Here is a 25,888-nt window from a genome sequence, read left to right as displayed (position 1 = left end):
TTCTATCTCTTTATTAAAAACTTCTAACTTCTCACTCTGTTCATCTGTTCTTCTGAGTTCTCTGATCATCTTTATGATCATTGTCTTGAAATCTTTCTTGAGTAGATTGCCTGTCTCCACTTCACTTAGTTCTGGGTTATATCTTGTTCCTTCATTTGGAATATGTTCATCTGTTGCCTCATTTTGCCTAACTTGCTGGGGGTTTTTGTTTGTTTTGTTTTTTTTTTTTATGTATCTGGTATCTGATAGGTTGGTTACATTTCCTGACCATGGAGAAGTGGCCTTTTTTTCGGAGATGTCCTATGTGTCCCAGCAGTGCACTCCCCTCTTGTCACCAGGGCTATATGGTCTAGGGCAGGGGTCTCTAACCCCCAGGCCGTGGGCCGGTACCGGTCCACAGCCTGTTAGGAACTGGGCCGCACAGCAGGAGATGAGCAGCGGGAGAGTGAGCGAAGCTGCATCTGCCACTCCCCATCTCTCCCCATTGCTTGCATTGCCACCTAAACTACTGCTCATGCTACCACCTGAACCATCCCCCCCATCGCTTGCATTATGCCCAAACCAGCCCCACTGCCGGTCCATGGAGAAATGGCCTCCCATGAAACCGGTCCCTGGTGCCAGAAACCCCTAGACCACTGCTCTAGGGGCTCCCCTTATGTGGGCTGTTTGGGTCTTTCTGTTGTGATGGGCTGACTATGTGGGTGGTCTGGTAGGTGTGGCTGGTACTTGTTCTGGTTAGTCGCCAGGTCCTGCCTTGTACTGAGGCTGCGGCTACTGCTTGGTGGGACTGGGTCACAAGGTGGTTGGCTGCAGAACCCATGGGGGCCCTGGGGCTAGTTCTGACTTACTGGTGGGTGGAGTCAGTGTCCAGGAGACCTGTTGGCTGAAGCCAGCCCCTGGGTCTATTGCTAGTTTACTGGTTAGCAGAGCTGGGTCCTGGGACCTGGCTGCAGGCCCTGGTGTTCCTGGATCTAGTGCCTGTGCAGTGGTGTTTGGGGCAGGGTCCTGGGCCCTCTGGTGGGCAGGGCTGTGTCCAGGGGAAGCTATGGGCTCAGAGTATCTTAAGGCAGCCTGTCTGCTGGTGGGTGGGGCTGTGTCCACGCTCAGTTAGCTGCTTGGCCTGATGCGTGCCAGCACTGGCAGCTACAGGCTGTTGGATGGAGATGGGGCTGGGTCCGGGGCTAATAACCGAGAGGGAGGATTCCACAATGACACTCGCCAGCACCAGTGTCCATGTGGTAGGAGGAGCTCCCATAAATGGCTGCTGTCAGTGCCTGTGTCCCAGGGGAGCTGCAGTGGCCTCCTGCCTCTCTGGGAGCCTCTCCAAGATCAGCGTTGGGTCTGACCCAGGCTCCTTTCAAATTACTGCTTCTGCCCTGGGTCCCGGAGCACGTGGGCTTTTGTGTGTGCCCTTTAAGAGTGGGGTCTCTATTTCCCACTGCCCTCTGGGTCTCTGCTGCCCTTCAAAGCCAAACATTCTGGGGCCTCATCTTCCCTGAGCAGGACCCCTGGGCTGGGGAGCCCGATGTGGGGCTCCGACCCTATATTCCTTGGGCAGAAGCTTTGCAGTTGTGATTATTCTCCTGTTTATGGCTCACCCACCCGGGGTTATGGGGCTTGACTACAGCACAGCTCTGCCCGCCTACCCATCTCATTTTGTTGTGGTCCCTTCTTTATATCTTTAGTTGTAGATGATCTTTTCTGGTAGGTTCTGGTCTTCTTCATCAGTGGTTCTGCAAATAGTTGTAACTTTGGGGTGCCTGTGAGAGGAGGTGAGCTTAGGGTCTTCCTACTTCGCCGTCTTCCTCACAGCCCCTCCCGTGCACTTTAACTCCTCTCTAGATTATTTACAGTACCCAGTACAGTGTAAACACCTTGTAAATAGTTTCCGCAGCAGGGTAAATTCGAGTTTTGCTCCCTGGAACTTTCTGGAGTTCGGGGGAAATATATTACCTCCGTTGTTGGTGGAATCTGTGTAACAAAACCTCTGTACTGTACTTGTGAAAACCCAGGTGAGCACCAGGAATTCGGTTAAACAAGACTCCTCATGCGGGGAGCCTTTTGCTCCAGGCTGTGGCCACCACGCTGGACATCAGGGCTTCTGGCTGAGCAGTAGGGCCTCCCTGAGCTCACCGTAACCTGGCCCTTGTGGTCTGAGCGGGCAGACCCTCATGCAGAGCCTCAGTAGCACAGCCTTGGGATGGCAAATCCCTGTCCTCCAGCAGCTGGAGGACGGACACCCATGTCAGAAGCCTCTGCCAGCTTTGCTGAGAGTCAGACTGCATGGCTGCAGCGGGCCTGCTGGACTGGACTCACTACATTCCGAGTGCTCCGGCTGCCACCAAACCACAAATAGGTTTTGCTCCGAGTATGTTCCCCCTTAATTTTTAAATGTAAATGTATTTCAAGGGAAATTAAATCCATGGGTTTTTAGTTCATTTATCCTTAAATCATTAAAATGCTGTTTAAGAACATTACAAGACCAAAAGACAACCCTCAGAATGGGAGAAAATATTTGCAAATGAAGCAACTGACAAAGGATTAATCTCCAAAATTTACAAGCAGCTCATGCAGCTCAATAACAAAAAAACAAACAACCCAATCCAAAAATGGGCAGAAGACCTAAACAGACATTTCTCCAAAGAAGATATACAGATTGCCAACAAACACATGAAAGAATGCCCAACGTGGGCTTCCCTGGTGGCGCAGTGGTTGAGAGTCTGCCTGCCGATGCAGGGCACATGGGTTCGTGTCCTGGTCCGGGAAGATCCCACATGCCGTGGAACAGTTAGGCTCATGAGCCATGGCCGCTGAGCCTGTACATCCGGAGCCTGTGCTCTGCAACGGGAGAGGCCACGACAGTGAGAGGCCCGTGTACTGCAAAAAAAAAAAAAGAAAAGAATGCTCAATATCATTAATCATTAGAGAAATGCAAATCAAAACTACAATGAGATATTATCTCACACTGGTCAGAATGGCCATCATCAAAAAATCTAGAAACAATAAATTCTGGAGAGGGTGTGGAGAAAAGGGAACACTGTTGGTGGGAATGTAAATTGATACAGCCACTATGGAGAACAGTATGGAGGTTCCTTAAAAAACTAAAAATAGAATTACCATATGACCCAGCAATCCCACTACTGGTCATATACCCTGAGAAAACCATAATTCAAAGAGTCATGGACCACAATGTTCATTGCAGCTCTATTTACAATAGCCAGGAGATGGAAACAACCTAAGTGTCCATCATCGGATGAATGGATAAAGAAGATGTGGCACATATATGCAATGGAATATTACTCAGCCATAAAAAGAAATGAAATTGAGCTATTTGTAATGAGGTGGATGGACCTAGAGTCTGTCATACAGAGTGAAGTAAGTCAGAAAGAGAAAACAAGTACCATATGCTGACACATATATATGGGATCTAAGAAAAATAAAGAAAAGGTCATGAATCTAGGGGTAAGGTGGGAATAAAGACACGGACCTACTAGAGCATGGACTTGAGGATATGGGGAGGGGGAAGGGTAAGCTGGGACAAAGTGAGAGAGTAGCATGGACATATATACACTACCAAACGTAAAATAGATAGCTAGTGGGAAGCAGCCGCATAGCACAGGGAGATCAGCTCTGTGCTTTGTGACCACCTAGAGGGGTGGGATAGGGAGGGTGGGAGGGAGGGAGATGCAAGAGGGAAGAGATATGGGAACATGTATATGTATAACTGACTCACTTTGTTATAAAGCAGAAACTAACACACCATTGTAAAGCAATTATACTCCAATAAAGATGTTAAAAAAAAAAAAGAACACTAGGCATCCAAGGAGCTTTGCAAGCCAGTTCTCATAAGCATTTGAAAGACTCTTTTCTCTGCTTAGCAACAGTTTCATCTGCAGCAAATGGATGCCTGCACATGGGGTTCCGTAGGATGTGAGTCTGCCTTGGAATTCTGAATCAACATTTTATGTAAGGGTAGGGACCCTAAAGCCAGTGAAATATACACGCCTCTCAGTACAGGGGGATATAAACATAATTGTACTCCTTCTACCAACTGGGAGTCAAGGAAAGGGTCTTGTATTTACCCCTGAAATCTTGAGCCACTGAATGTCCCTCACCCCTGTAGCACTGCAAGGGAGCAATTGTCCCCTTATTCAAATGAAGCTTAGAGAAATGGGTCCTGTCACCCTAGATCTCAGCTGGTGGCCCTGAGTCAACCATTTCACCTGTGAGGTTCTTTCTCATTCTGCCCATCTTGGACATTTTCCTTGGATGAGAGCTCCAGCTGGCTTTTTAAAGCACTTACAAATAATGGAACTTTACCAAATAATGGATTCAATATTTATTCATTCATTCGAGGAATATTTGTCACAGGCCTCGGTTCCAGACACTAAGTGAATACTTAGCATAATCTGCAAGATAGGCATTAAGATTTTTGTTCCAGAAATGGGGAAGGGGCATGGGGCTTGGGAAGACAGGCAGGTTTAGTTACTTGTCTAACCTGGAAAGCCCCTGTCACTGTGCCAGTGCCTCCAGGCAAGGGGCTGCCTGTATTACCGCACTGCAGCCGCTGATTTGGGTGACTTCTTTTTAGTAGCAACTTGGCTAACACAGGGCATGTTTGCTCATGGGTTAGCTGCTTGAAGCCCTGTCCTTTACGGAACCAGCACAATGGCTGCTGTGTTGAGTAGAGATGTTGGTATAAAACATGCAATCATAGAAGGGGGGAAACCTTATTCGGTTCACTAACAGAAGAGAATTTATCCATATCCCACAGACATTAAGTTGAAAGCCATACGATAGTTTTTGTTTTTTTTTTTGTTTTTTTTTTTTTGCGGTACACGGGCCTCTCACTGCTGTGGCCTCTCCCGTTGCGGAGCACAGGCTCCGGACGCGCAGGCTCAGCGGCCATGGCTCACGGGCCCAGCCGCTTCGCAACATGCGGGATCTTCCCGGACCGGGGCACGAACCCACGTCCCTTGAATCGGCAGGCGGACTCTCAACCACTGTGCGACCAGGGAAGCCCCATATGATAGGTTTTTAATGCAAGTCTGGCTGAAATGCCTGTGGTAGCAAAAGCAGAATGAAATTTGGGATCGGCCATGGTGCCTACTCATTTGAACTGGAGCTGTTAGTTTTCTGCTAATATAAGTATAACAGAGTTAAAGGATTCAGGGGCACTTCCCTGGACCACTGAGGAGGAAAATCGGGTGGGAAATGAAATCCCATCTTTCCTTCCACACCTGTGCGGAAATGTTTGGAGAAGGAGGAGCCACTAGAGGGCGCAGTCCGGGCAGCCAGAGAGATGGAGGGAAGGGACCCTGCGCTGAGATCCACCGGAAGAAGCTCATCCTCCAGATACAGTGCGATGATCGTCTGTAACCTGCAAACAAACTGTTACTCCTTAATCACGCCGGCCTTGTTAACATTCCCTGACGTGCCCTGAGCGCTGATAGGATGAACCTTTTGCTTCCTTCGTGGGACTGAAGGGAGAGAATTTTCATTCCTGAGCACTGGGTCACATTCCGTCAGCAGGTGCTCTGGGATCAGTAGCTTTCAGGCTTATTGCATTTTCTATCTACCCAAATTTTACCCTATAGTGGTCACATTATGGGCTTAACCTTGGCCTTAACAGTGGTTCCAGAATGTCCTATAAACTGGTCTTCCAGGAACATGTGCTGAGTACCTTCTGACATTTGTACCGTGTTGTAAAAGGAGACCCCAAATTAAGGATAGCCTGGCTTTTGGCCAGGGTGCTCTAAAGTAACAAGAATAGCGAGACACATAAAAGAAACACGCGAAGAAGTAGCGTACAGATAAATACAATGAGTATTACTGCGTGGGTATTGTCTCACACTTTGGAGAGCAGTTTTCAAAGAGTTATCACGGACGTAGCTCACGTTATCAGTTTATCTTCCTCACAACCTCGGGATTTGGGAGGACCTTTATCAACATGCCTATTTCCTAAAACTGTAAACAGAGGCTCAAGGTGGTACAGCCGAGATCACAAGGCTAGTTATTAACAGGGTCGGGACTCAAACTCGGCTTTCTTTTTTTCAGTCGAAAACGCTTTCACGACTGGGAGATGCTTCTTGGTTTTTAGTATACGTATCAGTGAAACAGATTAATTCCTGATTTTACACAAAGAAACAAGGGCATGTGCATTAAGCAAATTAAGTCCCTGGCAGAACAGAGAAGGTAGCCAGCCTCTGGGATATCTTCTCAGCTGACCCGACCACTGACCCTTTCCTTATCCCCTTTGGGCTGTAGCTGTAAAGGTTCCGCATGTGGATACTGTCAGAACGAGAGTGGCAGCTATCATTTACCATCGGATCGGGCTTCGTATAGCTGGTGTGAGGATTCCTACATAAGCCAGCAGTGGCACAATCCCCAGACCCATGGCCTCTCTGGCTGCTGAATTTCCGTTAGGCTCGTGCACCTGGGCCAGGCGGTGCCCAGGGCAGCCCCCAGGTCTGCACAGCCGGTCAGCCTGCATCACCCAGGGGCCAGGCGGTGCCCAGGGCAGGCCCCAGGTCTGCACAGCTGGTCAACCTGTGTCAGCCAGAGCTCTACACGTTCCCTGCGCTCTCTTCCTGTGCTTCAACCGACTTCTCCAGACCTCTTCCAGGAATGAATGCGGTCTCTGCTTCTCGTGGCCTCAGCACATCCTGCCAAGATCAAGATGGGGCTAAGTCCTGGCGAGGCTTGAAGGGTCCTAGACCAAGTCTGGGAGGGTCCATGGCGACACAGCACCAGGTCAGGAAAACGTAGAGCTGGGAATCGGGGGAGAAGGTCAGGAGGAAATGCATAAGGTGGACCATCCGTCAGGCTGGTGGGCCTCGGGGACCGGGAGCGGACAGACACAATGAGAGGAGGCAGCCTTGTGCTAATGGGCGGCGATCTGTGCATTCTTGGGGCAGGAAGTGGGGCCGGACATGAGTGCCTGGTTTACAGTAAGTGCTTGGTTATTATGTATTGTTTCTTCTCCTCCTACCAAGGGCACCAAGGCTGGGGAGTGTCTGCTCCCCTTGGGCCGACCCCCTCAGCTCCTTTTCCCAGATTGGCTGGGCAGGATCAGTTCCGTTTATCATAAATCCAGAGATCTGGGGACAAGACATGAGGTGTGGCTGCACATTGCATTGTAGAGGTTCCTAGAAGGTCTTTGGTGAGGGTACTTTTGAATTCCTGAAGAAAATAAAACATAATAGAACACATCCTCCCTCCTGTTGGGTTTGTTTCATATAAAGATAAAATGCAGCAAACCCATGTCCTCCAGCCTTCACTCGGCCAAGATGGGCTTATGATAGCGGTTCTTTCTCCATAGTTTGTGGCCCCTGCCTTTGACTCTCTATCCCCAAGACCAGGCTGAAACCACAGGGTACCACGAGGAAGGCCAGGTGGCAAGTGTTTCACAGAAACAAAAACCCTCTGATGATAACCCGGCTGGCGTGGTGCACTGTGGCTGGAATGGTCATGGTGGGGACACCGTCTTGAGCTCGTTTTGTGACTGGACTGGAGGACAGTGCTTTTGTGGGAGATCCCACAACAGTGGGGCCGTTTCTTACCCCCAAAGTGACAAAGCACTGACTAGCATTGGAGGAGATTGCAGCTGTGTTTGCAGACATTCGCCTGCCTTCTCTGTGGGAGGATGGATTGTTGCTTCCCTGTAGAACTTGCTTTAGCCAAGGTCAGGGGCAGGGCAGGTCAAGGGCAGAAACAATGGTGTCAATTCCAAGGAGAAATTTTAATTCACCAGACCTTTCCTGTCCCTGGAATGGGAGACAGGCACTAGACCAACAAGGGGCTGCCTCTTGGTGCAGAGGAAGTGCCAAGTGTGCTCAAGGGTTGGGGTCATCTGTTATTGCAGCTTCACTTCTCCCATCCTGACTGCCTTGAACCCCAGAGATCTCCGACCACAGGAGCCAGCAACGTGCAGAGCGCTTGCCGGAACATAGAGAATGGGCCAGTTGTGTTTTCCGGTGACTGGATGGGTGAAGATTGTTAAAAATATCCCCCGTGGCCTCGGTCTTACCCGCGATCAGGCAGATACCGTAATTCGCCTTTGGTCAGCTGGGGAGTGTTTTCAGAAGACAGGAGGCAAAGGCCAGCAGGACTTGCTGGGTCACTTCAGGACCTAGGCGATAAGGCCACTATTTTTAACAAGTCTGTGATGAGTGGCACGTGGCAGTCGGTGTGTCACATGGGTGGCATCGTTTCCTGGTGCAAATCAGGTGGGCAGCCTTCCTGGCTCTCACAGGCCCTGGGAGAGACCTGCTGTCCAGATGGAGTGAGCGGCACGCCTGCCGGTGCTGGGTTCTTTGGGACTTTCCTCCCTTTTTAATTAGGGACTTTCACACCTCTTGGAGCTTGCTTTCAGAAATGAATCTGAGACACTTAGGAATATGGTATTTGTATTCCTGACACCTTCCTTATCATTATCATTTGCTGATGAGGTTTGGTTTTGGTTTCGGTTTTCTCATCTGAGCCTCTCATTTATATTTTGTTCTGAAACACAAACATCTTTGGGTACCAGGGAAGGCCCTCATTTCAAGAGAAATTGAAACATGAGAAGAGACTTGTCCCACCTTTTCAAACTAAGCATGCAGGACACAAGACTCTGATACTCCAGGCCCTGTTGGCAAATTCCAAACCAGACCCAGCATCCTGCCCCTGCTTGGAAGGGCTGGTCTCCACCTTTATCTTTCTCCCGAGTTCCAAATGTACACTTAAGACAAAGCAGAAGTGTTTGTTTCTCCTCTCCTCTATTATTTTTCAGTTTCCTGGGCTCTGCAGTTCCTGCTGGCCCTCACTGGAGACCTGATTACGGATCCTGGATGTGCAGCCTCCTGCAGGACCAGTGCCCGTGGGGCTGGCAGTATGAGTTGGCTTTGGACATATGTTTTTCTCTTTTCTCAGTTTCTTGGATCAGTGCAGAGGAGGCACACCGGGTCTCAGGTTTTTAGAAAATAAAATTAAATTAGCGAGCTAGGTGGACACACCAAAATTGCAATTTAGGTCCCGTTTTCCTTGGGTTGTTCAGACAGATTGGTGCAATCTGAGTTTGCAGTTTGATCCAGAAGGGGAGTTGATTACTGGCTCTGAAATGAGCTTCCTTCACCCCCTGCGTGAGTTGGTTGAGACGCTGCATCTAGCAGCAGCCAGGAAAGGCCTGCTAACCAGGGAGGGAGGAGAGATGGGGGAGGCGGGAAGAGGGGCCTCGAGAAAAGGCGGGAAGGTCGGGAGTTGCTAAGGGCTGCCCTGCCAGGCCTGCTGCTGGTCTACCAGGTGATAAAAGTCAGCTCCATGAGGCAGGTCTGGAGATGAACAGGGAGCCCAAAGTGGATATAAAACATCCTCCCTTTGCTTAGAAGTGGACAGCTGACGCTTCTCCAGGAGCCTGTGGAAGGGCTGGGCCGGCGACAGTCCCCTGGTCCCCATGGCCTGTGAGATGCTTCCTGCACACCCGATAAGGCAGAAGTTTCTTCTGCAGTTTTTCCTCCATAAGGTTGTGTGCCAGTTCTCCACAGTGATGACAGGCTGCCGGTGGTGTCTGCGGCATGCCGCGCACGCCCCGGCTTTCTTATCCTTCAGCAAGAGCTATTTTGCTCATCAGCTTCAGTACGAGGGAAGAATTGCCGGCTCCTGTGAAGATCTTGCCATTGGGTGACCTGATAAGCAGAATGCAAATGTGCACGTGTAGCTGGAGACCGGCATCTGAAACCTCCACACGGCTGTGGGAGTGCATTTGCTAAGTGGTTTCACAGACAGAGATGCAGGGGTGAAGAGGGAACAGGCTAGAGGTGAGAGCTGCTGAAGGGGATGGAGAGACATGGAGTTTCCCGATTTCTTGGTCTGGGCTCCAGGGTGACATAAGTTGCTTGACGTCTGGGTCAGATCTTTTGGGCAAAATATTCATAACAACAACAACAAAAAACTCATTCTAGTTTTGGTTTTGTTTTGTGTATGTGTGTCTTTTAAATTAGATATTAGATTTTTTTTTCCTTTGGGAATTAAAATAACCATTTACCCAAGGAATATTATTTGGAAGACATCTTTTAAAATAAACATTGGATTTCTTCATAATTCTTTATAGGTAGTTTTGTGGTACACTACTACATATTGTTTTCATTTTGTAAACAGTTCAGCAAACTTTTTATTAGCTCCTGTGATGTGGCAGACATGCTACTAAGGGATACAGAAACAGGGGTCTTGTTCCCAAGAACCTCTCAGCCTAGTGGGACAGTCAGATGAGCAGACGGGGGTGTCTGAATGCACATGGCAAGTGCTGTCCTAGAGCTAGTTTCTGGGAATTATAGGGACGTGGAGAAGGAGAACCAAAGGAGCTATCCCTTCCCGCAGGCAGTGATGGGAGAGCTGGTCTGTGCAGGCTGGAAAGGGGGCTCCTGAGAGAATATATGCCTTCAGGTTGCTGCCAGGATCTTGAGATGGCTAGAGCGAAGGGTCCAGGTAAGACGGGGAGCAAAGAGACGAGGATGGACATTAGTTGGGATATTATAAATGTGGAGTCCTGTCTACCATGCTAAGGAATTAGGATTTTATCCTCAAAAACAAAGGGAGACAGAAAAATATTTAAGCAGCAGAGTGAAATGATCAGATATGCATTTTGTAAAGATGCTTTGATAGCCAAGAAAATGGACTGGCAAGAGATGAATACTGGTGGCACAGTGTGTTAGTAGCCATTCTGATAAATTAAATAAGAAATGATGAGAGGGGACGTCCCTGGCAGTCCAGTGGTTAAGACTCCGTGCTACTGCTGCAGGGGGTGCAGGTTGGATCCCTGGTCAGGGAACTAAGATCCCACATGCTGCATGGTGCAGCTGAATTTAAGGAAAAAAAGAAAAGAAAAGAAAAGAAAAAAGAAATGATGAGGGCCTGACCTTAAGACCATGGGATCATAGAAAAGGGAGGTTTGAGAGAATCTCAACAAGTAGAAAGGTCAGGATCTGTTAATACCTGAGACTTGGGAGATGGGAGGGAGGGAGGGAGGGAGGGAGATGTAGGCAGAGGTGGTCCCCAGGATTATGGTTCTAGAAGCTGGGTGGATGAAGAGCCATGCTCAAAATGGGGACTGGGGTAAGAGGAACTAGCTGAGAGCAGGCTCTGGGGGAAGATGTAGGTTTAAATTTGGATCTGTGGTGATGTCTAGTAGGCAGCTGAATAAATCTGAGTTCAGAGAAGACCTCCGGCCCAGATATAGATGTATAGATTATATATAGTAGACTGGTCCATGCAGTTGGTGACAAGGGTGTGGAGCAGGTAATGAACAGTGATGTGTGAAGTGAGCAGAGTTGAGGGTAGGGCAGGGCGTGTTGGGGACCACACACACACACACACACACACACACACACACACACACACACACACAAAACTGTACAAGTCCAGGGAGATGAAAGGAAGGACGTGGCCAAAGAACTGGGAGACATTTTAGGAGATGGTTTCATGGAAACCAAAGTAGGAAAGGGTTTCAAGGACAGAGGGGTCAAAATGATCACTAAGAAGAAGACAGGTCGTAAAAATTTATCTTTTAAACTTTACAAACCAGAGCTCCTTGAAGGTTAGTGTTGTGTAGGAATGGAATCTGGACGGCAGTGGGATGGAGTGAAGGGTGAGGGAGGGAAGAAAAGATAGCACTGAATGTAGAAACTGAGAAATGTCTCTGTCCAGGGAAGGAGGAAGGTGATGCATTTGAGATGATAAAACAAAGGAAAACACACAAGGAGGCAGAGCCTGGCTCTCAGCCTCTTGGTCTTTACTCAAAGTAAAAATTTCCTCATTCTCATCCAATCCTCTACTCTGTCTTTAAGAGGGCTTCCCAGTAGTAAAAGAGGCAAATTTCTCCTCAAGGGCACATTCACAGCAGGCCTTTTTTAAATAGAAACGCTTAGCAATCTATGCTAAGCAAATAGTGGGATAAACAGAGTAAGATCTGATCTCATCTTGTATCAATCTTCTGGAAAGACCCAAGAAACGGTGCTGGTGCAAAGCTCTCTGAGATGAGAAAATCACGATTCAAGGCAATGCAATGCCTGTGTCGTCTACTCCCAGAAACCTAGGTTCTTTCTTTTGCAAAGTTTAGCATTTTACTATCCTTCTGGCTCTTCTTCCTTCCTCAGACTTCCCTTCTCTTCCTTCTTGTCTGTCCATCGCCCATCTCTCAAACTGGATTCGTCCTCAGTTCTCCATTGTGAATTCTTCATTCTGCTCCGTACATTTTCAATAGTACTTTTTTTCTCTGACGTGTTGGAGTAGCTTCCCTGACAAATGTTTTTTCTCTTTAATTTTCAGGCAGCCTTTTAAGATCTTTTCATGCTGATAATTAAAAACAACAGTAGGTGAAAGACACCTTTTCCCCAATGGATGAAATTTCCCAAATATTTGGACATGAAAAATTAAATCTAAATTCTATGTGGGAGAATAGTCATAATTGCATAATCTGTTATAAAAATAAAAGTATACTCTGGTTTCTCTTCAGATCATATAAATCTTTCGCTATTTACTAAAGATTTCCGTGGAGAGGAAAAATTCTGAGTCTTTACCCAATTTTTTGAGGCCTTACTCTTGTGAGGCAAAAAAAAAAAAAAAAAAAAAAAATTAAAAGTTCCCAGTGACATGAGGAAGCAGAGAAGGGCTAAAACCACTAAAACACACAATTTTATAAAATTTAGAGAAAAAGTTCATGATTAGGAGACATTTATCAGATCACTTATTTTGTCACATTTTTTGGCAGATCAACCTGCACATGGCAACATCTTTAGACAAATAAAAATGAACTACATGGGGCACGAACACACTTGTGAAGATGGTGACAATGACACCCATCTCCCTTCTGGTCTCAGTCTGCTCAGCCTCTTCTCCCATGGAGAAGGAACCTGTCGGATGGGGACCTGAAATGTTGCTAGCGTGGAGCACGGACCTTGGATCCGAGCTCTCTGGATGAGATGCTTCTAGGCATCCTCTCTGCAGGGTCCTAATCAACCCCCTGCCTCTTAAGACCCCCTCCTTCTCCCCCAGGGTCCTCCAACCAAAGAGTAGGCACTTCATCTTCTCTGTGAATGCAGGAGAGTGTCAGCTGGTGCGAACGTGTCTCCTGGGCTTACTTGTATGTATGTGCTCTTCTTAAAGGGACTCTAACTTCAGAATCTAGATGGAACCAGGGGTGTGATATTGGACATCCCTGGGGCAGTCACCTCACTGTACCAGCAGGGAGAAACCAGTGTTCTCCCCTTTGGCTTCCTGCTTCTAACCTGGGCAATAAGGAGAGGAAAAAATGAAGGCTTAAGAAGAAAGGTACCTGGGGTACAGCCTAGAGATGCTTCCATCAGGCATCTGCCTCCCGCTGTTAGACCAACGCTGGGGGGAAAAGAACTGAGTCAGGTGGTTTTGGATCCTTCAGTGGATGGTCTAGCAGAGGGCCAGCTTCCCAGGAAGAAAGAGACCCACACGTGGGCAGGCCTGGGTGTTGAGAGCTTTCTAGAAAACCCCCAGGAAGCGATGCCGCGGGTGGTTTGGAATGTGATCTACGCACCGAGGGGCGTTGGCTGTGGAAAGGCTCTGCGCCGTGGGAGCCCCCAGCCCTCGCTTCAGTGTAATTGCAAAACGCCAGGTAATAGCTGAGCCTGCCATTTGGGCAGCTGCGTCCTCTCTCCCCCTGAGGGGTTGGCTCCCCTGCAGAGAAGTCTTCTGCCATAAGCCCTCCCTGCAGCTCACGCTGGAGCTCAGAGCCATGGCCTTTCCCTGCCCCTCTTCAGAAAGTGGCTCCTGGCTGTGGGCTGGCTGGCTCTCCCACGGCCCAGAAGCTGCAGGAGTTCTCCGTGCTTTTCTCCAAGCTGCAGCAGGAAGTGGGAGACTTGATGCCATCCCGATTCAGCTGCCAACACGGAACCTCCCCCCGAGCTGCCCGCATCACCCTCTCGCTGCCCTTTCAGGGTCCGACTGCAGGGCCTGCCAAGAAAGGTCACCCCGTGATGCCACAGCTCTCGGCATCCTGCTTCCCCGCCAACGGCTGCTAAGGTTTTCAGGCTGTGAAATGAATATTTCATTACCTTAGGAAGGGGAAAAAGATTAAATTAGTAAAATGATGATAAAAAAAGGATAACCTGACTTCAACCCTTTTATTATGCTTCCCAACTAGACAGCAAATTGCGTTCTGGGGCTTCTGCTTAGATGGCTGTAAAGAATCTCACTTTTGCTTTCAAATTAACCTGTCAAATCATATATTTATAAAGGAATGAAGGGAAGAAAATGAGGGGCCTAGGTAGTCCTACGCATCAATTAGAGGGAAATTAATTACAATTTACCTGCGTTAGCGCATTCACACCCTCAGATTACTGAAGGGATGTCTCTGTAACAGGAAGGGAGTCAAAACAGACCACTCGGTGGGGGATGGAGAGGGAGGGGTACCCTGGGTCCGCAGTTGGGGGGAAGGGGGGGCTGCTGGCAATGTAAAAGATGCTGGCAAGTAGATGTCCTGTATGTTGATGCAGAAGCGTCTAATGATGACATATTTTGATGAAGCAACTTCTGAAAGGACCTCCATGCTCTGCAGTAATGAAGTGGGCATTCGCGTGCAATAATACTGCAAAGCTGCAGATAAGGATAGAGCCTCTGGCTGTCAACAAGAATCACAGAACAAAAGGCAAACACGCGTTTCCTCTTCCTGTGTGGCGCTGATAGGAAAGGATCACAGCAGAGGAGGTGAGGAAGGGATCGGAAGGGGAGTCTGAGCCCCCTTTTAAGTAGCTCCTCAAATGTGCAGAATGGCATCGGATTCTGAAGAAAGTTCGGGAAAGTCACGTAGCACAGGACTCCTGAACACAGAGGTAGAAACAATGCGTGGGAAAAAAGTCTAAGTATAAGTATAACTTAGCAGGTTATACTTTCAATCTTTGTCTCTGTTTCTCGTAACTGCGAACAAGGATGCCGTTTTGCTTCATGCAAGAATTCCTGAGGCCCTCTGGAAGGTCAAGAGTAGATGCAATCTGTTCCCTGGGGACCTCACAGCTGCTTCTAGTCCTGGTGGGAAAGGAGAGGTTTCAATGGCTCTGTGGTCTTTCTTCACCCCTGGGAAGCTCAGCTGAGATGTGTGCTGAGATCCAGAGAACTCCAGACCAGAGCTCCCTGCTTGGTCTCCCAGCTCTTCTCTCTGGACGTCCTGGCACCTCCTGTGATGGAGCAGACGCAGGGGCACGAGGGGCATCTGCACCGCCTGCTGGGTGAGGGGCCGAAGACTGGGTTTGGATGGTTGGCAGACCCTTGAGCGCTTGAAGACTCAGTTTCCTCATCTGAAAACTTAGGTTAATTGAAACTGCAGTGTTCTCCCCCCATTCTTCTTTTAAAGATCACAGTGTATGTGTGAAAGCTCTTGGTAAACTCTGAAGAGCCGTACCGATTCAGGGTGTACAGATGTGCTGCTGCAGGCTGCTCTCCCTTTAAAAGGTGTGCTTTTCTTTTTCAAGCCAATACATCCTTCCTCCCTCCTCCCGTCTCCCATCTTCCTGCACTCCAGCAGCTGAATGCAAAAACAACTTAGCCAATCATGTGGGAGTCTCTGAGGCCCATTAGATCTTTGTTTTCCTCTTTAAAAAATTGTTTTCTCTCCCCTCTGGGGTTGATGAATTATTGATGTCTTTGAAATAGTTTCAGAAGCCACTGTCTGCGAGACATTTCCCTGGCAGGGGACCGTGTGGCTTCCCGATGGCATGCCCCGTTGTTCTCCGCAGCCGCTGGCCCAGCTCTGCCCCCATCTGGCACAAATGCTTCCAATGGAAGCGCCCATTTCACTTCCATGACTAGGACCCTGGGGTCCATTGGAGGCTCCTGTGGCCCTGCAAGAACTGGGGAGAGGGGCAGGGAGAGAGCCAGGTGCCCAGACATCACATGGCTTCACGTTTTAAAGAGGGCGCTTTAAACCGTCGCCACACACATCAAGTGACAGAGCTTACAGAGTTTAACGAGCAAGAAATTTAAAAAGCACAGCTATGGGTTCAAGTAACTGAAGCCCTGGTGTTTACTGACGCGGCAGCTGACGGCACAGGCTCTGTAGTCCCGGGCTTAAACCCCGCCACTTAGTATCTGTGTCAACGTGGGCAGGTTTCACAACCTCCGTGAGTCTGGGCTTCCTCCCCTGTAAACTGAAGCTGATGATAGAGCATCTCGGGGTTGTTGGAGGGTCAGGTGACATCCACACAGAGGGTTAGCACAGCGCCGGGCAGACGGCGAGGGTCCAGTCAGCTTTAGCGGGTGTCATTACTGCCCTTGTGCCTCCAACGTGAAGTTGATAGATCTGTGAAGCTATTTCCTCATTTGTGAAGCGGGGGCGGGTGAGGAGGGTGAAAATGTCCGTTTCCCGAGGCCACCTTGACGGTCTGGTGAGATGACCAAGGAGGCTGCTCCCCTGGGGCCCGGACTGAGGCGAGAGCAGGGTGAGCAGGTGGGCAGCCTCAGTCCTTCCTGGAGGCGCGGGCTGCAGGGCCACGTGCTGGCATCCCTCTGTGGGCAGGGACAGGTTCTCTTAGCAGATGGGCTCTGGGTGGTCCCCTTCCCCGTGCTGAGTGGAAGCGCCTCGGTCCCTTTAAGCATTACTGTTAGTTACTCACCGTCCACGTCTCCACCTTCCCGAGCATCACCATCCCCACTGCCCCTGTGGTGACTCTGTTTTGATCTCGCCACAGGAGCCTCCTCTGACCTGGGGGTCTGCCGTCCAGACCGCAGGCTCACCGAGCTAAGGGATGTGTTCAGGGCAGCCTCAGGGGTCACCTGTGCAGCCCCAGGAAGCAGACAGGGGCTTTGGGAGCCTGCAGGACGCTCTGACAACGAAAGGGACAAGGCGTCCGCAGCTGACTGTTAAACCGAAAACTGGCGTTTATTCTCTCAATGACGGCGACAGATGTGGCGGTGGGGACTGAGGGCATCTGGAGGGGGCAACTGGTTTATCGGTAAAATATGGAATCGTAGAGGGGAGAAAAGAGGAAACTTAAATTTTGTGTCTTTTTTTGCAATGAAATTTGCATTGCTGTAGCTGGAGCGGGGAGGACAGGAGATGGCCTGGGGCCCCCATTGCCTTCCCTCACAGGTAGGCTGGGAAGAGTAAGAAATGGGATTTGTGGTGGGAAAATACACGTGTTTTATTCTGCAGTGTCGAATTGGAAGATTTTCTCATATCCACACATCAGGGTTCACCTTAGTCTCTCGTAGAACCTGCTGCAAATGTTGTCGTTGCCAGTTCTTAATTTCTGTGACCCCATTTGCAAGTATCATGGTGCATGGCGGAGTTAGGGTGAACAGAAAACCTAAATAACAGGCCTTCGCCGGGGAAGAGGGGGGCCGTCGATTTAGATATTTCAGCTGCTCCGTAGAACTGAGGTAGCCGTCTGGGTGCTTTGGTTTCCCCAGTTCAGAGAACAGGTGGATTGTGGTGTTCCGACAGAGGAGAACAGGCTGGCAGTGGGGAGGGACTTTTCTCCCCACCCTTCTTGGCCTCACCCTCTCTCCCCACCCAGGACGGAGGCAGCAGGCCCCTTGGGAGTCAGAACCCTGATCTTGAATCTCGGTGGTTACTCTGCCGTGTCATCCTCTAAGAACTTGCCTCCTTTCCTTTGTCAGCTGTCAACTTGGGCAGCCGCCCCCCGACCGGGTGCCAGGTGTTTTCCACACTTGGAGTCAGGATCTGAGCTGTGTCCTTGTCCAAGCCGATGCTTCCTGCCTATCTGACCTCGAACAGATCACTTAAACTCCGGGCCTTGTCTCTGCCATTCGTAGGGTTGGGGCACCAGGACCGCCCCCGATTTCCACCTCTGGGGGTGGTGGGAACAGAATGAGGACTGCTGTGGTCTCCTTGGCCGTACCAGCCCTCTGTCCTGCAGGCCTGGAGGCCAGTCTCAGGAGACGTGGGCAGAGCTTCCAAACCAGTGTCCCTGGGCTATGAAAACCAATGCCCCGTGGTGATTCCCCTCCTCCTCTGGGGGAGGTTGGAGTGAAACAGCCATTTCCATTTCCTGATTGCAGTAAAGGGCAGGGTCCAGAGGTGGGGGCATCCACAGGCTTCACTCCCAGAGCCCCCCCCCCCCCCGGGACGTTCCCTGTACAACTTACCTGACCCACATCATTGGGCCACAAGGTCCGTCAGAGATGGAGTGAGGCAGTGGGCAAACCTCACTTCACAGCACCTGGACCACAGAGGGGACCTTCAGTTGGCAGAGAAGGAGAGGCAATCGAATCTTCCTGTGCATCTCCCCAAGGGAAGAGGGAAATGAGACCCCTGGTTCTAAAGGGTGACTAAGTGCCTCTAAAGGGCAGTTACTCTGGGGAAGGACTGTGGCAGAGCCCTGGTCCCATAGGATGAAATCCTCGCCTTCGACACCACGTGTGTCCCTCCTGCTTCCATCAGATGGGTAACTAGGGAGGGAGCAGGTGAGCAGAAGGGAGAAAGCACTTGTTGAGTGGCCACTTGCGGACAGGCAGTGAGCTGGGGGACTTGAGTCAAATGGGACCATCATTCCATTTTTGCAGATGAAGGAATGGAGGTTATAAACTAGCTGAGTCTGCACAACTGATACATACGGGGAGTCAGACTGTGAATTCCTCAAGGACAGGGGTTTTCCTCCACAGTTTCATACAGCCAGGGCCTGCCTGCTCTGGTGCCTGGCGCTCGGTAGCACTGATTTAAAAATAAATAAATGGGAGAAGCAAGACGTGGAGAGCTGGCGTCTGGTGCACCGCATAGCATTTGATGAGACTTAAGGAAGTGTCGGGCAAACCACCTGATCGCATGTGTATATCCCTTCATTTAATTCCCACAGACCCATCCCAGGTAAGCTTTGTCATGCCGTTTCACAAACCACACTCACTTGCTGCTGTCCAAGTAAATGCTGTTTATAATCAGAATTGGCTTTCATTCTGCTCGGGTGGTGGGTTCTCTATATTGTGAAGCAGGCGGGCGTTTCTCATCTATCTGTCTGCTCAGATGGTACTTCCCTTCTCCCAGGTGCTGCCCCTGCCAGTGGCTGGTCAGCCTAGATTTAGCCCATCTCAGCCTTGTCCTCCAGCCTATCAAAATCTCATAGCTCCTCAAAGCCCCCGTGTCCTACGGCCACCCTGGTCTTGGCCATCAGCCCCTCTCCCTTCTGAATGGTCTGCAGACTCGCTTTGCCTTCTGTGCTCTGTCCGAGGTGCTGAAGCCAGAGCCTGCTTATGGAAAATGTCACAGCAAGTCAGGCAAAGGGTTACAACCTCAGAAACAAAAAGCATCCCTCAGACAAGCTGTTGGAAGTGCATGCGGGGGGGAGGCTGGGAGTTCTGACACTCAGGGATTGGGTCCTGTGCCCTGTTGCTGACTGTGGGAGTCTGTTCTTTCAGTATTCGATGGGGCTGCCGTGGAGACGTTTAGTTAAGTATGCTCCGTCCATCCTGCTCCTGCCGAGGAGAAACATGCCGGGGGAGGTACTGCTGCCTCTCAGCACTCCACAGGGGTCGGGAGGGGAACGGCTGACAAATCTGACAGCTCTTTTTAGAAGTTTAATCTCAAGTGTGATTTCCCTGCCTTGTCCATACGGCACCAGCCCTGTCATGTTAGGAGGTCTGGACAGTGAGTCCTCCGGGTTAGTAGAGACAGCCCAGGGTGGGGGTTGGAGCTGCGGTGGGGAACGTCTCTGCATCCTCATTGGTCGTGGCCCCTCTTCCCGGAGCCCAAGGGGTCTTACCTAGAGGCCAGCACGTTCATCATCCCCACGACCTTATCAAGTGGGCCATTACTGGCCATCATTAGCCCCATTTCTGTCAAGCAGTCAGAGTCCCAGAAAGACTGAGGGATGTTTCTGGCAGTGCATGGCCAGTGAACGGTCAGCCTGGAGTGAAGCTCGCAGAATTTTAGTCCACTGCACCAGTCATGGGTCCATGCTAGCGCCTGCAGATGGGGATAATAAAACCTCTTCACAGAGCTGACATCGTTAGAATTGTATATCAGCATCCTTAACACCTTGTAAGGTATTTACTAGTGTCACTTGGTCCTGGTCTTCTCCTTACCACATACATTAGAAGTTTAGTGCCGAGGCCTCTAACTTCTTGGGGTCTAGGAAACCAACTCCTTGACATATATAAAGGTCAGGAAATTAAGGTGTTGACCTTGGTACTGAATCTTTTCATTCTTTCAATTGCCCGTATCCTAAACCTAGCTTTACAAATTGAAAGGAGTTATGTGGGAAGCTGCGAACTCTGGGGAGGCTGTACCTAGTGAGGTACAGTTGGTGGGGCTATCTGAGATGGGCCATGATGTGCTCGGATGCTGGAGGAGAGAGAGCGTATCTCCAGGGATCAACATTCTCCTGGTAGGGTACCAGCCAACCGTTGGAGGGAAGGTCCATCAGCAAATGTAGATCACTATCAATAATTGAAATTCAGACTTAACCAGGTCTTTTAGAGTAGAGGACAACACTTCATTATTTTTTCTTCTCTAATTAATCCCCTATTAAACTCACAATAGCTCCTTCAGATATTTGCCATTTTTAATACTCCCAAATCCATCTCTGTCTCCCTTTTTTTTGCTCAAGACTCCTGCCTTACTTTATATAGAAAAATTGAGTCCATCTAGTGCAACCTCACTCTTTCTTCTCCCCCGACTTTCTTTCTTTTGTTGTTGAATTTTTGAATTTTGTGTTATTTATTTTTTTATACAGCAGGTTCTTATTAGTTATTCATTTTATACGTATTAGTGTATACATGTCAGTCTCAATCTCCCAGTTCATCCCCCCCACCCCCCCACCACTTTCCCCACTTGGTGTCCATACATTTGTTCTCTACGTCCCCCGACTTTCTTGACACCATCCTCCTCCTCCTTGTCACTGTGGCTCCAACTCCTAGAATGTTCCTCTGCTTCTCTTCTCCTCACATTCGGTCAGCAGCCACAGCCTGCCCATCTGGTCTGCCCTTCAGCCCGAACCCCTTCTGACACACAGCTACCAGCACTGCACTGTCTCAGAGCCTCCTGGTCCTGCCTCACCTTCAGTGTGGTTTTCTGATGTCCAGACCCTTCTTTGCACACTGCAGCTTGCCCATTGCCTTCAGCATTATCTTCCTAAAATACAGGTTTTGTCCATTCACTCTAAGTTTTATCGGATTATAGTTGATTTAAAATGTTGTGTTAGTTTCAGGTATACAGCTAAATGAATCTTTTATACATATACATATATCCACTCTTTTTCAGATTCTTTTCCCATTTAGGCCTTGCAGAGTACTAAGTAGAGTTCCCTGTGCTGTACAGTAGATCCTTAGTAGTCATCTATCTTATATATAGCAATGTGTATGTGTCAGTCCCAATCTTCCAATTTATCCCTCCCCTGACCTTACCCCCTGGTAACCGTAAGTTTATTTTCTACATCTGTAACTCTATTTCTGTTTTGTAGATAAGTTCATTTGTAGCCTTTTTTCAGATTCCACATACAAGCAGTATCATATGATATTTATCTTTCTCTGTCTAACTTCACTCAGCATGAAAATCTCTAGGGCCATCCATGTTGCTGCAAATGGCATCATTTTATTCTTTTTTATGACTGAGTAATATTCCATTGTATATATGTACCACGTCTTCTTAAAAAACTAAGAATAGAGCTACCATATGATCCAGCAATCCCACTCCTGGGCATATATCCGGAGAAAACCATAATTCGAAAAGATACATGCACCCCAGTGTTCATTGCAGTGTTATTTACAATAGCCAGGACATGGAAGCAACCTAAATGTCCATCGACAGATGAATGGCTGAAGAAGATGTGTTCATTCACTCTTATGCTCAGACGCTTTCCACGGCTCCTTGCTGCGTTCAGAACAAAGCATAAACGCTTAAGCCGCGCACTTAAAACCCTCAACAACGTGAGCCTACCAACCTTTCCAGTATTCTTTTCAGCAAAACTTTTTCTCTCCTTCTATACCTACTTCTCTTACTGACCAATTTAATAATTACCTTTCTCTGGTTTACCATTAAAACAATTCCTTCTTGCTGTAATTTCCTTTCCTAGCTTCATCTGCTTCCATAATTGCCAGCCAACGTGATAAATAACTTACAAAGCTTAAGTAAATTCTGCCTCTCTTAACTGTCCTGTCATATACACCACCATCCCTACCTTGACAAAATATGTCTTTCCCTTCCAATTCCAGTGCAGTCTGTAATTGTAGTGGACCACTCATCATGAATCACAGTCAGCCTTAGATTAATTAGTGGTAGATACCTCTATTTCTCCCATTTCTTTCACAGCAATTGGTGAACAAGCTCTGATCACTCTTTGTTTTTCCCCCCAAAGAATCAGGCAAGCATAATTTAGGAGCCCAAAACATATTTGTTGAAATGAATTCTCATTTGATCTCACCTCCATTTCCTACCAGTCTCCATAGACCACCTGAAGACTCAGTTCCCATCTGGTCCTGTTTTTTCTAAGGAGTCTAGGATTTTTCTTGCTTAGATACCCAAGAAGGAGTTGTTTTCTGCTTCCCAGAAACTTGAATGAATTCACTTCTCCTTTTGCTAATGTCCCTTTGTCTCTCACCCAGATGTCTGAGTGTTGTCTTTGAGTTATTGCTTGAATTAAGACCCATAGCTCCTTTTTTTTCCACTAGAAAATGATAGAAGCATCTCTTACTTGCCTGTTAACAAAGAACATGTAAACTTAGTTGCAGTTGTTAGAATATAGACATTTGTCCAATCTATTTGTAGTGTGATTGGATATCAGCTGCTAAATATACATTTATAGGAAGTAAGACCATAATCACATCATCCGTTCACTCAATGAACATTTATGAAGTGCCGACTGTGTGCCAGCCGCCATGTCGAAGGCCGTTGGTGGATAGGAAGGCAGAGCAAGGGCTTCCCTGAGCTCACGGGAGGATGCTCTTCGTAGGTCCACTCACATCACATCCATTCAAGTTGCCATCGCTTCTGGCTTTGGAGGAATTTGAAACGGATACACCCTCCAACTGAAGAAATAAAACTCATAATTGCTGAGAAAGGTAAAAAGGAAAGAAAGAGGGACAGAAAGAAAGGCACCGTGTCTCTGGATGGTGTTGGCGTGTTTTATCCCTTTGGGCACGAGCCAGGCTCAACTCAGGATTTGTGTCAGGCAGGTGGGAGGGAGAGGGGTGAGGAGGGTGGAGACTGGACCCTCGTTAATCCCTGGCAACCAGCCCGAGGAGCAGCACAGCCCAACAGAGGTGAGCTGCTGTTTCTCCCCTGTTCTTCCAGCAACTGAAGGGTCCTTCGTGCAAGGAAAAGGAGGTCACTCCTCCACTCATCCGCTTCTTGAAATTCCCCTTAAAGTCCTCTCATCAGGAGAGAGAGGAGGACAGGATACAAGGAGGCAGGCAGACCCTGACTAAGTAGTCGTATCTTCACTCTGAGATAGAAAACAAGAACCAGACAAAACAGCATGCGCTCAAGGGCCAGCCGAGCCCTCCTCCATTTTCACATGGCAGGGTCTCAAGAGTCCTCTGCCTCCCTCGTCTCCTGCCGCTTCCTGCCTCTTAAGAAGAGCGACGTGGTCTATAAACCCGAGTTGCAGGTACCGCTACAGAGATGGAATATGTAGGTCTGTGGGAGAAAATTACAGCAACAGTATTCAGCAGCAGTTTTGACACTTATGAGAGTGTGGCAGAGTGGAAAGATAAGTACACAATTTCTCCAAGAGTCCTAGCTTCTGATTGTGAGATTCAGGACAGACCAAGGAAACATTCCTTTCCTCACAAAGAAAAGGGCACAGACGGATTCATCCTTCCTTTATCCCACATTTGCTCTGGGGTTCAGCCGAGATGAGATTTGGGGACGTGCTTTGAACGGTGTATCTGTTACTCTAAATAATTTCTACGTGTTACAGTCGACAACCCACAGATCTTAGTACTTAGTGCAGAAAGAGTCATCTTTTCCCTCTCTCAGGTCACAGTCCTCTGTAGATCATCCTGGGACTCAGATCTCCCCATGCCGTGGCTCTGCCGTCTTCAGACAGCTTGCTTCAAGGCCATGCTGGCCGTTCTGACCACAGAGGGTGAGAGAGAGCTTGCCCTCAGCCTGGAACTGCACGTTACCTTGCCCACATTCCACTCAGGAGAAACTCTGACAGTGTCCATTCTGAATGTAAGGCAGCTTTGCAATGTGGTCTGTGTGAGCCCCACAGGGAGAAATGGGCCTGCTGACCAGCTAGCCCCTGCCTGCTCAGCCACTATAGGTTACTGCTCAAATGCCACCTGTCATTCTATCTAGCAAACAGATAGTCCAGGGTCTTCTTTCTCCAGGCATCCCTCCAAGATCAGCTGTGCTCTGCAATCAGACTCATCTGCTAAGGACACCCCATGGAGCAGATATTCAGCACACGTGTGGCTGACACGTGGTCCCTGGCCGTGTCTGAGGTGCACAATTACATTCATGTTGAAGGATGGGTGGTCCAGGAGTGTGAACAGGTCCCTGGCAGTTTCTGCCCAGGCTGTGTCATACAGACAGTCATGGAGGGAAAGGGCTCAGATGTTGGCCTGAAGCCATCGGAATGGCCGTTATCAACAGCTCTCTCTCTGCCTACCATGCTCACCCATGCACGGAGAGCCCCTGCTTCTCCTGTCCATGCCCCCTTCACAGCTTTGCCTGATTCATCAACCACTTAGGGCTTCAGCAGAGATAAGCATCACTTACATTCAACAAAAATCATTGAGAACCTAGTGTTTGCTGTGTACGGACAGGACGACAGCTGTGAGTAAAGTCAAATCTCAGAGCTCTAAGGTTTTAGAGTCTAGAGATAAAAATAATAAACAAGAGACAGTGTGTAGTTAGTATTGAGTCAGCAGTACCCGCAAAAACGCAAAACGGGGGCAGAGGAGGCTAAGGAGCTGGGGCTCTGGCTGCAGTGCTTTGAGTGGGCTCTAGGCTCCCATCCGAAGCTGCACAGACTTGCAGACAGCAAAGATGGCACGGGCACAGGTCCTGCGAGCCACAGACCAATTGTTCTGACCAGAGCAGAAGAAAGATTCTTAGATTAGGGGACAAACCAAGAAGACACTGAGTGCCAGGCTACAGAGTTTTGATTTTATTTATTAACCATTTTGGAAAGTTGCGTGGTTTAACTTAGTGAAGTTGTACTGTCAGAACATCATGTTGAGAAATTATTCTTTTGGTAGAGGACGTGATGGATTGGAACAGAGGTGAACCTAGAGAAAAGTTACATTAATAATAACGACTACTTATCGAGAATTTACTCAATATGTGACTGTTTGCTTGATCTTATCAACCACTCTGTGTGTCCTGTACTATTATTATGTTATTTAATTGCCCTAACAAAGGCCAGAGTGGGGGCTCTCACCCACCAAACGCTTAAATAGCAGGGACTTGGTGTAGTGATCGGAACAGCTGGGAAGTCTATGGGGTGTGATGAGAAGCCGGGAAGAGGGATGAGGCAGAGATGGCGAAGATGGTCAGGTGTGCCGATGGCTCGGATTTAGGGGATAAAGGAAATGTGGAAAGTTTATCCACCGTTTCATCCTGGATGATTCTAGAAAAGGGATACTGTTAGGGAAATTAGGAAGAGAAGATTTTAAGGAGGGCGAGAAGGTCATTTTGGCTTCAGATACGTTGAGGTTCAGGTGACAGTGGATGAAGGGGGCAGCTATGCTATGGTCCAGGAGTTTATCCTCCTCCAGCAGAGAAAGCAGATTTCAGTTCTCAGCTGGGAAGACCCCGGAGCAGTGCCCAGGAGGCAGGGGAACATGGGATCAGGGAAAGATACAGAGTCACCATGTCGAGGCAACCCTTAGGAAGTACAACAGTCTACAGACATGAAGACATGAGGGCGAGCGACAGAGGGTTAGGGCTTCAGGAGAGCAGAAGAGAGCTGGGGGGGACCTTGTCAAG

General features: G+C 48.8%; 1 protein-coding gene and 1 non-coding gene across 4 annotated transcripts in view; both read left to right on the top strand.

Moving 5' to 3' along the window:
- OPCML (opioid binding protein/cell adhesion molecule like) overlaps window positions 1–25,888 on the top strand; it is a 1,078,766-nt gene that overhangs the window by 368,411 nt on the left and 684,467 nt on the right. The window lies entirely within an intron of this gene.
- On the top strand, window positions 12,471–12,586 carry LOC137231380 (U5 spliceosomal RNA). The gene has a single exon (XR_010946502.1). It is a non-coding gene; the product is annotated as a U5 spliceosomal RNA (small nuclear RNA).

This window comes from Pseudorca crassidens, chromosome 9 (assembly GCF_039906515.1).
Source record: "Pseudorca crassidens isolate mPseCra1 chromosome 9, mPseCra1.hap1, whole genome shotgun sequence".
NCBI classification, from domain to species: domain Eukaryota; kingdom Metazoa; phylum Chordata; class Mammalia; order Artiodactyla; family Delphinidae; genus Pseudorca; species Pseudorca crassidens.
This window is presented reverse-complemented; position numbering and strand designations above follow the sequence as displayed.